General features: G+C 33.4%; 1 protein-coding gene across 2 annotated transcripts in view; it reads right to left on the minus strand.

The window, feature by feature from the left end:
• Window positions 1–13,788, minus strand: part of LOC118200816 (uncharacterized) — a 49,790-nt gene that overhangs the window by 1,307 nt on the left and 34,695 nt on the right. Inside the window, exon 4 of one of the 2 annotated variants that reach the window (XR_004760148.2) lies at window positions 13,261–13,451. The exons of the other annotated variant lie outside the window; for it this stretch is intronic. The gene's annotated coding sequence lies outside the window, so the exon portion shown is untranslated. The remainder of the gene's footprint in view (window positions 1–13,260; window positions 13,452–13,788) is intronic. 2 annotated transcript variants of the gene reach the window in all.

Here is a 13,788-nt window from a genome sequence, read left to right on the forward strand (position 1 = left end):
TCTGACTACCCCCCCCCCCCGCAACAATTCGAGAAATCACTCAAGATCCTTAGGAGTAGTCACGAACTCACTGGTGACTAATATTTTTGCCAGCTGATGCACAAAAGGCCGAGAACCATTTTTAAAATGCTGCCACACTGAGAATTCCATATAACAGCAATCGATCATGAAAAGGAAGAAACATAATAAAATACCTTCTTGGCGCTGTTGTCCTCCCCATGTATACAGCGATCTGTTTTTCTCTTAAAAAAATTACAGAATTCTATAAAACCGAGTGTTTATGCAACTTTGGCATTGCACACTGGCCAAAACAGATATTGTAGAGTCCATTTGGGCGGCAGAAGTTAAATCTATGGGGCTTCTTGTTTTAGAAAGATATTTTAATGGATCAGGCTGCATGCCAAATACACATCTGACATATAAAACACAAAATGCAAGATACTAATAGAAAACTGCTGACGTCTTACATCTAGCTTTGAATTTTAAATCTTGTCACCAACTCTAAGAAAGTATTCCAAATAACTCTGAAAAATCAGAATAATATATAATTTAAATATATTCAAATTATATATTATTCTGATTTAATTCTAAGCCAATTATTTGATTTTTTATCAGTCCCTACAGTATGTATACTTGGATTGCCTCTTAATTACTTTTTAGCCTCAGATAAAGAATGGTGCCAAAATAGTTTGCCTCATAACTATTTTGGCATCATTCTGCTTTGGCTCATAAATACATTTTTGAGACTTTTTTTGTGAGGGTGAAGATAATCAAAAAGTACTTGAGCCTTTTCAATGGAAATGTCATGTGTTACTTCAGAACGCTTTTCAAACACAGACAAAAGAATCTCATTGGGCAAATGAGACAGATGCTTAAACAGAACAGGGTGACCTCCGAAAAGCTCCTGAACGACAACAGCCAAATATTTTTACGAAAGCAGACTTTCCATCCAAAATAATCCCAAAACAAGTTGTGTGATTTTCCCCTTCTTCACTATCTTAAATTTATGGCATTAACTCTCCTTTGCACAATCACGCTAAAATTAAGTTTTCACAACTTTTATTTGTTTAATATCGTGGTTATCTTAAAAATAAGAAATAGATTTAATGATTTCCATTGATTCTGTATTATGAACCTGCACACGAAGTACATTTATAAAAGTTTGCGAAGTAATAATCTAGGTATAAGAACTGATTAATTCTCTTTACATTAATTTCTATAATGAAAATAGTTTCAGCTTACAAGCACTCTGGACAGTGGCGTAGCTAGGGTGGGGCAAGGGGGGATCTGTCCCCGGGCGCAACATCCAAAGGGCGCCAAATTGATGCTACGAAATTTTTTAATGAAATGTTTTCCATTCTTAACACACAGAAAGGAGCGCAAATTCTTCAGTTGTCCCCGAGCACTAGAAACTCTAGCTCCGCCTCTGACTCTGGGTCTACGTAGTCATCACAAACAAACTACATTTGTGAATTGAGATTTCCCTGTGTTCATTAGTCTCCATAAAGAAAACACAAAGTTCTAATGCACAATATTCACACAGATATAATTAAAATTTTCCCTGAAAATAAGGCATGCAGTTTCAAATTAAATGATGAGCGATAATTTACTCAAGAAAATGTCATCAATCAACAAAACAATAAATTTTTATTCTGTAGCTGCTCCTAAAACTTAGTCTTTGTAATAAGCATAAATCATTAATTTATTCTGAAATATCTCTGAAAATTTTGATCATACAGTTATTTCAACTAGATAAATCTTCATATATATTTTATAAATGAAAATTTTTCTTTTACAGGAGCCATATAAAATGTTAGATATTCTTCTTACAGCTTAATGACTACTTTTATAAGCATCTTTATTTCAACAGGTGTGATAATGGAAACATATATGTTCATATTGAACATTAAAAAAAATCTCCATAACCACATTTCTCAAATGCATGTATGCATATTAACATGTAGCTACTTTAAATATGGCAAATTTTTGAAAGAAAGCATTTATATTTAGGATTTCTAGAAGCTAGGGTACTTTCAGTTGTCTCGTCTTATTTTCTAGATAATGAAAAATGAACACCAAAGTAGTTGAGAAAACATACAGTTTGCCGCAACAACATAGAAGAAAGTGTATGTTATAAATAAAAAAATATATAATAAAAAATGTATAATAAAAAAAAGCATATTAAAAGACAAAGGATAAATATATATGTGAAAGATAAAAATAGGTAAATACAAATTATAGTTTAAATTAGTCATAGCCCCTTAATGCTTAACTTTAATTTGGGTATTTCCCCTCTATCTTCTAAAAACAGTAAAAACTTTTTCTAAACTGAGTCACTTTGAGATCAATCCACACATGATATACACAATGCTCGTAACTTAGCTAATTCGGAACTCAAACTGAAATACTTTCTCTTAATAAGCTTCCATAATGAAATAACTATGCACTTTGCTTCTACGTGTGTTCTCGCTAAGATAGATTTTTGCTGCTTTCAGAACGAAATCAAACATATAACTGTCCTGGAACAGACACGATTACTGTGCCAAGTATTTGTGGCTGCAAAATGTTTAACCACTATTAAAAAAATATGATTTAAATCTACTAGAATTGCATTTATATGACTTCTAAGTTTCTTCGTCATTCCAGATGTACTAAGATGCTTAAACATCTATCTGTGTCATTCCCAAATCATCACATAGACAAGGTGTCTCGAAAATGTAGCTAAAAACTTTTAGGAGAGGTAGGGCACATCGTAAGGATTGAGATATACATAGCAACCCATGACCTGACTGAAACATCATTGATGATGATGCTCACCACCTTCTAGAAAGCGGTAGCCAGCATATAATGAGCATGCAACAGTAGAAACGGTGAGCTCACAAATATGGAATATGGAAGAACTGAGGGCAATGGAGAGGCTGCTGAATGAATTTATCGAGAATGCTTCCCAGATAAACATCAACCTCACCAATGTGTTTGCACGTGTGTATCGAAATTGGTGCGAGTATGAGTCCTTAAAAGGTAGCAGGACTAGTGACAGTAGATCCCAACTGATGTGTTCAATCTCGTTACGGAAGAAATAATATTGAATGCTGTGAAGGCTAATTCCTAACATCAATATACTTCATGCCATTGACTCAGCCTTAAGAGTGCCTTGTTGCAGTATACAACGTATTTTGAACACTGAGTCCTTACACATCTTTCATCTCCAAAGCTTCAGTTGTTTCCCGATGAACATCCTGCAAGTGTATACAGTGGTATCTACAACAACGCGTCTGAGATGTGAATTTCCCAGCTTATGTGTTGTTCACTGATGAGGCCACATTCGAAAGGGATGGCATATTTAATAGCACAATGTGCATATGGAGGCTCAAAAGAGCTCCCATGGTATGCAACATTGTTTCCCAGTTAAATGTATGGACAAGTTTGGTTGCTGACTGCTCAGTCAGGCCGTATCTTTTACCATCCTGTATGATGGCTTGAATTATTAGAGCTTTCTGAAGCAGGTTCTTCCCTGCTTACTTGAAGATGTTCCAGCAAATGTGAGGTGCAACATGTGGTTTCAACACAATGAGGAGCCTGCTCATTTTGGACTGGCTGTTTGCATGCATTTGAACAGGTTGTTCCCGCATCGATGAAGAGAGCGTGGCAAAGCGGTTCCCTGGCCTATACATTCACTTAATTTATTGAGCTTTGATTTCTTTCTGTGGGGAACCCTCAAAGCTAATGTGTATCACGATCCTGGGGAGTCTGAAATGGATTTCGTTGCAAGACTTGTCTGTGCTGCTGCTTCAATAACAGAAACTCCCAGAGTATTCGACCATGTATGGCAATCAATGTTCTGTCGGTGTCAGGCATGTTTGGCATCTGATGGTGAAAACTTTGAGCATGAGCATCTGCTGCAACATTAAAGCTATATTCAACGAATACGTCATTTGCACTCCACATGCCCAATAAAGATTTCAAATTAATAATTCTTTTGTGTCCTTTCCGATCTTCTACCTCTACTACCACTAATCTCTGATGTTTCCGGTCATGGGTTGCTATATAATTATCAATTCTTATGAGCCTTATATATTAAATAAAACAATTGCTTCAGTGGGGAACATCATTTTAATTTGGCTACTTCCGTTTTCCACTTTGCCTTTGCTCTTGCTAACATATGTGGCATGTCTTTCAGTTTCATCCATTGTCTAAGATGTAAATTTCAAAGAATGTTATGAAGATTGCAGGCAAATTGTGCCCATGATAATATGTGGACTTGGTTATGTTATCCAAGACCTTGCGCTTTCAAGAAATAAGATTATGTGATATATCTACAAATACGTATATCTGCAAGTCTCACCTTCATTATGTATCATATAATTAAGCAGGAAAACAGCTGCCTAAATCCACTGAAGCTATTGCCCAATCATGATATTCCACATTATATTAAGACACACACATATATATAAATAGGATAGAAATTCATTTACAAATTAAAACTTAATTGACAATAGACCTTTAAATAAATGATTTTTAATTAAAGCACAACCCCTTCAAGGCATCTGCAATTTCCCTGCAGTATCCATATTGCTGTAAACACTTTCCCAATCGCTATGTAATAGGATTAAAACAAAGCATTCTGAAAATTATAAATACTCTGGTCACGATGTTCGCAGTCTCTTTTACTGCCTACTCTTACTAGGTAAATGATATCTCTTGCTTGGCTACTACCATTAGTTGTTAAAAATGTAATGCATCATAGTCAAAATTGTGGGGTGCAGATAGTCCTGATTGCATTGTGCCAAGCGGTGTAGTAATCAACAAGTAATAACATTTAGCTTATCAAAGTGAATTTGTAATTCCTCTGTTCCCATCTTGTTCTGCTATGTACTATCCGTCATGTTTTATGTATGTATGTAATCAATATTTCAGTGATCTTTTAACTTCAGTCTACTCACGATTGCAGAATAATCGGCGTTTTCCCTTGTCAAGCACTTATCTAATATCAAATTAACTGCAACAAATGTAATGAAATAACTTTCTTCGTTGTCTTTCTTCATCATGTGAATAATTTATATTATAATATAGTTATATTATAATATAGTATAATAACTATATTATAATATAGTTGACTTACCAGTTATAGCTAACTCACTTCACAGATAGTTTCCTTTTTAGATAGCAGTTTCATCAAAAAGAAAATCTTGATGTGATTTACTGACATTTATTAATGTATATCTACTTCTAGAGGTGATAAGCCAACAGACTGAATTTTGGACATTTAAGTGCAGGAAGAAGTTAATAAAACAGTTATAGCAGAATGTGATGTCAGTTGCAAAATGTTAGTGCTAAATCATTTTAAAATTTAAAAAAAAAAAAAAAAAAAAAAAATTCTGTTATGAACACCACGTGACTTTCTTGCATGGCCCATTATTATACACATTTTCGTTGCATTTCATTTAAATTTATTTCATTGAATTTCCATAGAGATATTTTTCTCATTGAATTAATTCAGTTCTCATTTTGCAGCAAAGCAAAAATACATAAATTCTCAAAACATCTTCATTAAACCTGTAAAAGAAAACATAAAACACCAAATACAGTTAAAAATAACTATTTTTGCAATTAAAATTAGAGTTTCTATGCAAAAACAAGCAAATCGGCCAGCGAACAAGGAGGCAGATTTTTCGGTGCACAAAACTGAAAGTTTATTTTCAGTCCCAGTCGGCAACAAAAAGACACTGAAGGTGCAGAAACTGAATTAACTTTTCTACTGAGTTTCAATTGTAAACAAGTGGCGACTTGTTAGGCTTAACCCGCCACTTAAACTTTTAAATTGTTGATAATTCTACAAATACATTGCATGCAAAGGCATAAAACCCTCAACCAGAATGTAAAAAGCACATAATTCAGTCACTTTTAAAGCTTAATATGCACAATATACCAACATATAAGAATAAAAAAACTAAGTTCAATGAGCTAAGTAACAGAGTGAAAATATGTATGTGATTAGTGCAGTCGATTGCAATGAAAAAGGGAACTGCACAACTACTTGTTATAGCAGTCCCATATACATAATCAATGTTTGACGGCTACTCATTCTTGAGTTATGTGAGCTACATACATATGTATAGAAACAGGGCTTAATTTCGAAGTGTCGGAGCCCTATGAAAGACCGTCAGCATAGAGGAACAAGAGTAAATAAATAAATAAAATGACTATGAAACTCATGAATAATTTTTAAATTAAATGGTTAATTATTATCAAATTAATTAATAGCTATTTGATTAATGCTTATAAATTGTTATTTAATCAATAATTATTATATAATTAACTATAATTTAATTGATAATTATTAGATAATTAATTATTATTTATTGAAATAATTAAAATGAATTAAATGTAAAGAGATAAATTAAATTTAATAAGTGATTTTTAATATAATTTTATTGCTAAAAATAAAATTTTGGGATAAAATTTCTACTGAAATGGCTATTCAGCTACTAGAATTATGATTTATTACAAAAACTAAGAAGCATTGGAGTCGGCCCAATTCTAGCTCTGATCGTAAAGGGGTGAAAAGTTCTTTTATCATAAAAAAAATTAAATACCCTTAAAGTATAGCTGATGAAAATTCAGATAATGCTGAAAATAGGACGAAACAGAATGAGGGCATGAGGGTATGAGTGGGTGGAAACATAAAATGAGGGAAGCCTTGGTGAGAGAGAACGTTCTGTTTGACCACGGCTCTCTGCTGATATAATTTTAGCCATTAAGCAGATGTGTGTCGGGGGTAAAATGACTGAATCTGACTTCTAAGGATGAATGTAAAGTTGCTAGTTATGCTTCCCCCCCACATTTTTGGATACTGTAGGATTAGTGGATACTGTGGGAAGACGATGAATATGACGTGCTTGAGCAGTTTATCTCAGCATTTCACTCTTACTGTACTTGCTGTCACTTAAGGCGCATTTCAGAACACAAATTTTCCTTCCTGCGAAGATAATTAACTGTAACCATCAATAACAATACACTAGATTGGTGAGGCATGGTGAGAAATTCATGCATTCCTAAACAAACTTCCCCATATTTATAGCCCTTCTTAAAGGGAAAGGTTTCCGCATGTGAGTGAATGAACTTTACCTGAACGTCTCATGTTCTCCTGAGTTCGTATTTCTAACAAAATACAGCATTTTCCTCCCCTTAAAATTGTGGCTTAGTTTTATAAAAAGAAGTACTGGAGCTCTCTTATTTAGTGCTCCGGTGCACTCCAGCTAGAATTGTAATTTATCTTAAAAATTGAGAAGTGCCACAGCCGGTCTTCGGCGCAATTTAAGCACTCGTATAGACATCAAGGGAAAAAAAATTCTTCTGAATCCATTTTGGCAAAAACAGTCCTTTATTCTGTATGTACGTACAGGTCATGAAAAAACATTATTATATGGTTTCGAGAGCAGTTGAAATACAATACCAAAATTTTTCACGATTACAAGGTCTACCTGCTATTTATTCTTACTACCGTTGTCTTTATTACAGATTTTGTGATGCTTTTCATTTTGAATGGCTGAACACTAAGAGCTCTCTTGTGGCTGACACATTCATTAATAATATTATTATTAACTTCTGTGATTGGTGATCAGTTACCATTCATAGGCTTCAATAATATATAATCTACCTGATTGCAATGTTCAAGAGACAGACAGAGAAAGGAAAAGGAGAGTCTCTAACTAGTTTCTTCCATCTACTGGTTCAAAAGCAGTGAAATCTTATCCGCTGAGATTTTAAACACTCCATGATTTATCATTAAGCACTAAGACTAACCTACGCTATGGCGTGGCACTAGTAAAAGTGGGCAGAACGCAACCAATCTGTAATTCAGTAAGTTTCTTGCTATCCTAGTGACAGTATCGCGAGGAGTAATATGATTTCTTTGGGGGGGGGTAAAAACTAAAAGCGGGATGTTGTGGTGAATGAAGGTGAAGGTGTCACCGTGTTTTGGGATGCTAATGGAATCTTGCTTCTCGAATTCATGGAACGCTGTACGGCAATCAATTCTGAAGTAAACTGTAACACTTAAAAAAAAAAAAAAAAAAAAAAAAAAAAAAAAAAACTGAAAAGAGCCATGCAGAATAAACATCACAATTGGCTAAATTCTAAGGTTGTGTTCATGCACTACAATGCTAGTCCTCATGGTGCTCAGCGAACACAAGGTCTTCTGTTCTAGTTCAACTGGGACATGTTTCAATATCCACCACCCCAACAGCCCAGAATTAGTTCTTTCTGATTACCATCGGTTCCCTGCAATGAAGTGGCTTGCGGCACAGCAATTCGCTGACAATGAGGAATTTCAAGCTGCTGTGACAAGTTAGATGAAGTCGCAGGTGGCTAGTATTATGCAGAAGGAATTGGTAAGTTGGTAAAACAATATGAAAAGTGCTTCAATGCATATGGTGACTATGTTGAAAAATAGAGGGTAGATGTACCTTTCAGATGTAAATGAAAAATTTGTTGAATCTATGTAGGATTTTCATTTAGAGAGAAACAGAGGTTAGTTTTTCAAATTGCCCTCATATAATTAATGATTTTTAAAAAATTTACCTCAAATTAGAGTAGCTTTTATATCAATAATTCAGTACTATTATTAAACTACTAGTAAATATACCAGCTGAGAAGCTCCCCAAAAAGGGAAAAATTATTTATTGATATTTTTAAAACTTACAACTAAATTATAATAAAATAACATTTTAGTTACTTTCATGACTGAGATTTTTTTTATTTGTTTATTTACTTACTTAAGATGACAGTATTAAGGTTACCTGTCTAAGCCGAAAAATGCTTCTGGGTATCACTTTCTAAGGGGTAAGGTATCGTATTAATGTTATGCCGAAGAAAAAAAATGAAAATAGCCATTTAGGCGAAGATTTGACATCAAATCAAACTTCCAGCATTCAGTTGTATTATATAAATCTCTGTAAAATATTATAAATATCTCTGTAAAATATTGTTAACTATCCCATTAAAAGACAGAAAAAAGAAAAATTGTAATTTGAAACATACGAAGAAACTTTTCCCACGTATGTGTAATAAAATTGCATATCTTCCAGACGGATAAATTTAATTATGAAATACAATTATAAAAAGTGAAAAGTATCACGAAATATAGCATCAGAAAAGTCTGTCAATATAATGTGCAAAGAATGTAAATAAAAGTCTCACATCCACTTACGCTATAAATGGCACTCCTACACATTTCTGCCCATTGAAATTACACACTTTTAGGGACTATTAATGAAAAACATTAAGGACCTATAACTACTGCTTTCCAGAAAATGTCAAGATACCTATGACCGTTCTTAATAACCTAATATAGATGCCATGCCACTTGTAACTTTTTTATGCCTATGTTTCTATATAAATCTATTTTTCAATTGTGTATTCTGATTCCATTAATTTTACACGCTCATCCTTTTTTTGCTCCTTCTTCAAGAGCTCCTACTACATGTGTGTTTTAATAATGACCCTATGTGCACCCTCTCGAACATCTGAAACTCTTCCTATGCTAGCAGTGGCACAAGGGGTGGAAATGGGGGACGTGTTCCTGGGCGCATGATCCAGGGGGCATCAAAATGATGTTATAAAATTTCAGAATGAAATATTTTTCATTCTTGGCAAACAGAAGGAAGAACAAAACCTTCAATCCTCTCCGGGAGTTGAAAACTAGCTACGGTTGTGCTTGCTAGTAAACTAATTTTGAAATTTATCATTTTATACCTAGGTATAATTATAAACTTAATAATTAGTTTTGAGAGAGACAACAGGCAGTTAAAACAGAAGACAAGAAAAAATTGTAAAGTCTGTGTCGCTTTAGACACACAAAGTTTTAAAAGAACTCTTAAAGAAAGAACTATATTCTAGCCTTTGTGAAACTAAACAGAGATCAGAAGAAGGGTCTATAAGACACTTTTATTTAAGCAAAAAATTAAAAATTGACCAAACTTGGGTTACAAGAAGCCAACACTTTTAGCCTAGCAAAATTACGTAACAACTAATACCGTAATTTCCGAAAGAAAGGCCGCATCAGCGTAAACGCCGCACTCGAGAAAAATGGCGGGAAAAAAATTAAAATTACACAGAAACGTCGCAATAGATTAAATTGCGCGTGACATCGTCATGGGTCGTATAGATGCAAAACCTCAACCTAAGTCCTGATATATGACATACCAGTTAAGAAAAATGCATGAAATGAAACCATAACTCAAAAATAAATTAAAGGTAAGAAATGTATAGCTTCTGTGCCGTTTAGAGACATTTTCAAAAATTTTCCGCTCCCTAATTAAAAACTATCCAACAAGTACTTGTACCCAAACTGATGGGATCTGTATTTGGTAGAATGCCAAGAAAAATCCATTCATGCTGAAGGGGAAATATGTCAGAGTTCGTTATTTCGAGGCAGGTGGAGTCATGTCCGCCTTTGAAAAAAATTGCAGAAAAGGCAGGGGTGGGGAGAGGATGGGTCCTGGAAGATTCATCGAATGGCAGAGGAGAGAGACTATTCAAACTGATGAGAATGTTGATTTGAAAGGGGGAAGAATGTTATTGTTCTGAGATCTCGTTTAGGGTGGATAAGGCATGTAGGTCCGTTCAAGGCAAAGAATGTAAATAAAATAATGTTCGCAAAAAGCAACTGAGTGGTCTTTTGTGTGGGAACAGCACCAGTCTATGCACAATGACAAGGCCATCCAAACTATGTACAATGACCATAATAGGAAATATTTTATTTTTAGTGCACCTAAACGCCGCATGGGTAGAAATGCCACACCCGCTGAAAATTTAAGTTTTAAACACGTAAACGTCGCGGCGTTTCTTCTGGAAATTACGGTAATTTCAAGGTGTGGTAGGTCAACACTGCTAAAGAAAGTTGCTAATAATTACAGCATATCATGGCCTGGTCCAAGAAGACACGCTCTAAAACCTAACTTCTGAAACTCTTGATTAAACAGCACATCATTCTACCTTAATCTAAATAAACTCTCATTATCTCATTTACATTCTGCTATAAAAAGCGTGTATAAAAAGAGAGTAAATAGGAAAGGCTTTTCAACTTAAAATGAACTATCAGTTAAGACTATTAAAACTCACAGAATATCAAAATGTTTCTAAAAAGTCGCTTTTCCATTTAGCACAAATAAACTGAAACATTTGGATCCCAATAGTTCGAAAAAGAAACCAAAAAATGTTGTCAGCAATTATGTATTTAGATTTTAAAACATATGCACAGTTACTAATTTAGAATTCAAACAACAAAAAGTTACAAACAAAAAGTCTTCACAGTTATTTATAAATTTCATTTGAACATAATTTACTTATCAACACAATTCTCAACAATAAAATTTCACTTAAATTTATTACAGTATCTCAATAACTAACTTTCAATTTCATACGCTGCCATGAGTTTTCTATTATGACTTCATTAAAATAAGTTATTGAGAAGAATACTAAATACAGACAGGACTATGTCTTCATAACTTAATTAAGATTTGTGGTAAAATCAATAAGAATTCTTGGTACTTACGTATTATCGCAACCAGGTTGGCGCGATTTGCAAGTTTGAGTAAAAAAGTATGAATAGAAAGAAAATGTACATTTATTAATTACAGATAATTTTTAATACAGTTTTTTATATTATTTTGTTTTAAAATATAAAATAGCAATTAAACCCTTCCGGTTTCGAATTTGAATAAGCTGCAGAATTATTTTTTCGGCGGAAATCTTTTGGCTATTGCTTTTAGCACTGACTGAAAACCATCTTCGCCATTAACAGCTTGAGCTTGGCGCCATATAAATTCGATAAGGTATGAGTCAAGATGATGATGGGCTCTTCCTCTCTGTTTTTTGTTGCGCCATTTGGCTGAGCCCCACATGCGCTCTACATGTTGTGTGTGAACGCCCGTGTTGGGATCCACAAAGTTATATTTGTGATTAACAGTTCCATGCAGAAATCCAGTATTTTTGAACTCACTTGTATTGTATCCTTTCCAGCAATCCGAATAAATGATGCTTCCTTCTTTGATATTTTCGCAAATCTTTTCCATGATGGTAACGGCGCTTCTGTTAGGTACAGTAACCAAAAAAGTAATTAAAGTATTTCAGGGCATTCAATCTAACCAGTAAGAAAAATAATTTCTTTACGAAAAACTACGTATAACACGTAGGGTTGCCGTAAGTAGGGTCCCCAAATTTGGCGATTTATGCGAATTTTGGCCTGATTGCGTTAATACGTAAGTACCGAATTCTTATGCTCTTCCCTTTTATTTCATATTTTCCAGGAAAAAATAAGATTTTGGTTTTAAATATATAAGTTTATATATATTTGATGTAAATTGTTAAATTAATACCATGGAAATAAAACCTAGTTAAAGATGAAATTTATTTTGTTTAAATAATTTTAAATGTGAACTATCAAATCATAATTTGCTTTGGAGGTATTGTTACGTCGACACATTTAGAAGGGTGAAGGCTCCCATAACAGGTTTTGTCCTAAACCTAATGTTTTATAAAACGGACCCTAACAGTTTCGTAAACAATAATGGAAGCTAGTAAAGAAGAATAGAGTTATAAAATATGATCATGCTCCAAAATTTTCTTAAAATGCATGAAATAACAGCTTTCTCAGATAAAGTAAAACTATAATTTATTGAATTTGTATGGAATGGTATCTAATAGCATAACAGATAAGTAGAAAGGAAAAAAAATTAAGAGCACTATGTATGATATAAAACACAGTTTCTTAAACTGTGGGTCCCAACTCGATAGGAGTCGTGGGACCTGCAGCAGGGAGTTACCAAAAATTTTAGAAGTTTCGATATTTTTTTAACTTATTATAATAATTTTACAATTACCAATTATTTTTACACAATGTATCTGAAAACAGATAAAGATAAGACAAAACAGACAAAAAAAAAAAAAAAGGTTCGACGCATTCTTTTTATAATATAAACGTTCAATCTTACTTGCTCTGCACTTGACGCTTTTATTTCGTCTGTCATTTATTTAAAATTTTCACATTGTTCCATGTCTTAAAACTAGAAACTAAAGCTAATGACCTAAAACTAGAATAGTATATTACAGCAGAACTGTAGTGGCGTAGCTAGCATAACTGGCACTCGGGGCATGATACCTTTCTGGCACCGCCCCCCCCCGAAAAACATATAGTAATGTAATATATAGATTATACTCGTAATAAGAATATAAGACAAAAATAAAATATTACAGTACCTAGCTTGAAATATTCTATAATATATTACGAATAGTCACTGCAAGTACTCGTCAACTGTTTTTCGAGATGTATAGGGATACAGGCTCAGGTTAGGCTTTAAATTTGAAACAAAAGAATCTTGTTAAAAAAACAAGACTGGAATTGGATTCGGAAATCTGTCTGTCAGTAGAAAAATCGGACATACGGTCATCTAGAATAAGTTAAAGATGTTATTTATTTTACATACTTATTTAATTTTAAAAAAACGTACAGTTTTAAAACAATTTAAAAGTTAATATATATAAGGTCGCTATATTTAATAATAATATAATATTATATTATAATAAATGAATACAATTAATTACTATGTATATATTTTTCTTGTATTATGTATATATTTTATGTATATATATATTTTTTTACTCACAGCAAATTTGTCAATTACTTCATCAAAGTTGATCATTTCAAATTTTTCTGTTCTACACTTCAAAATGCTAGATCACTTAGGCGATCTTGTCCCATCGTTGATTGTAGATGTGGCAAAATTA

This window comes from Stegodyphus dumicola, chromosome 12, assembly GCF_044657685.1.
Source record: "Stegodyphus dumicola isolate Sdum_Otavi_A_Nest chromosome 12, ASM4465768v1".
Taxonomy (NCBI): domain Eukaryota; kingdom Metazoa; phylum Arthropoda; class Arachnida; order Araneae; family Eresidae; genus Stegodyphus; species Stegodyphus dumicola.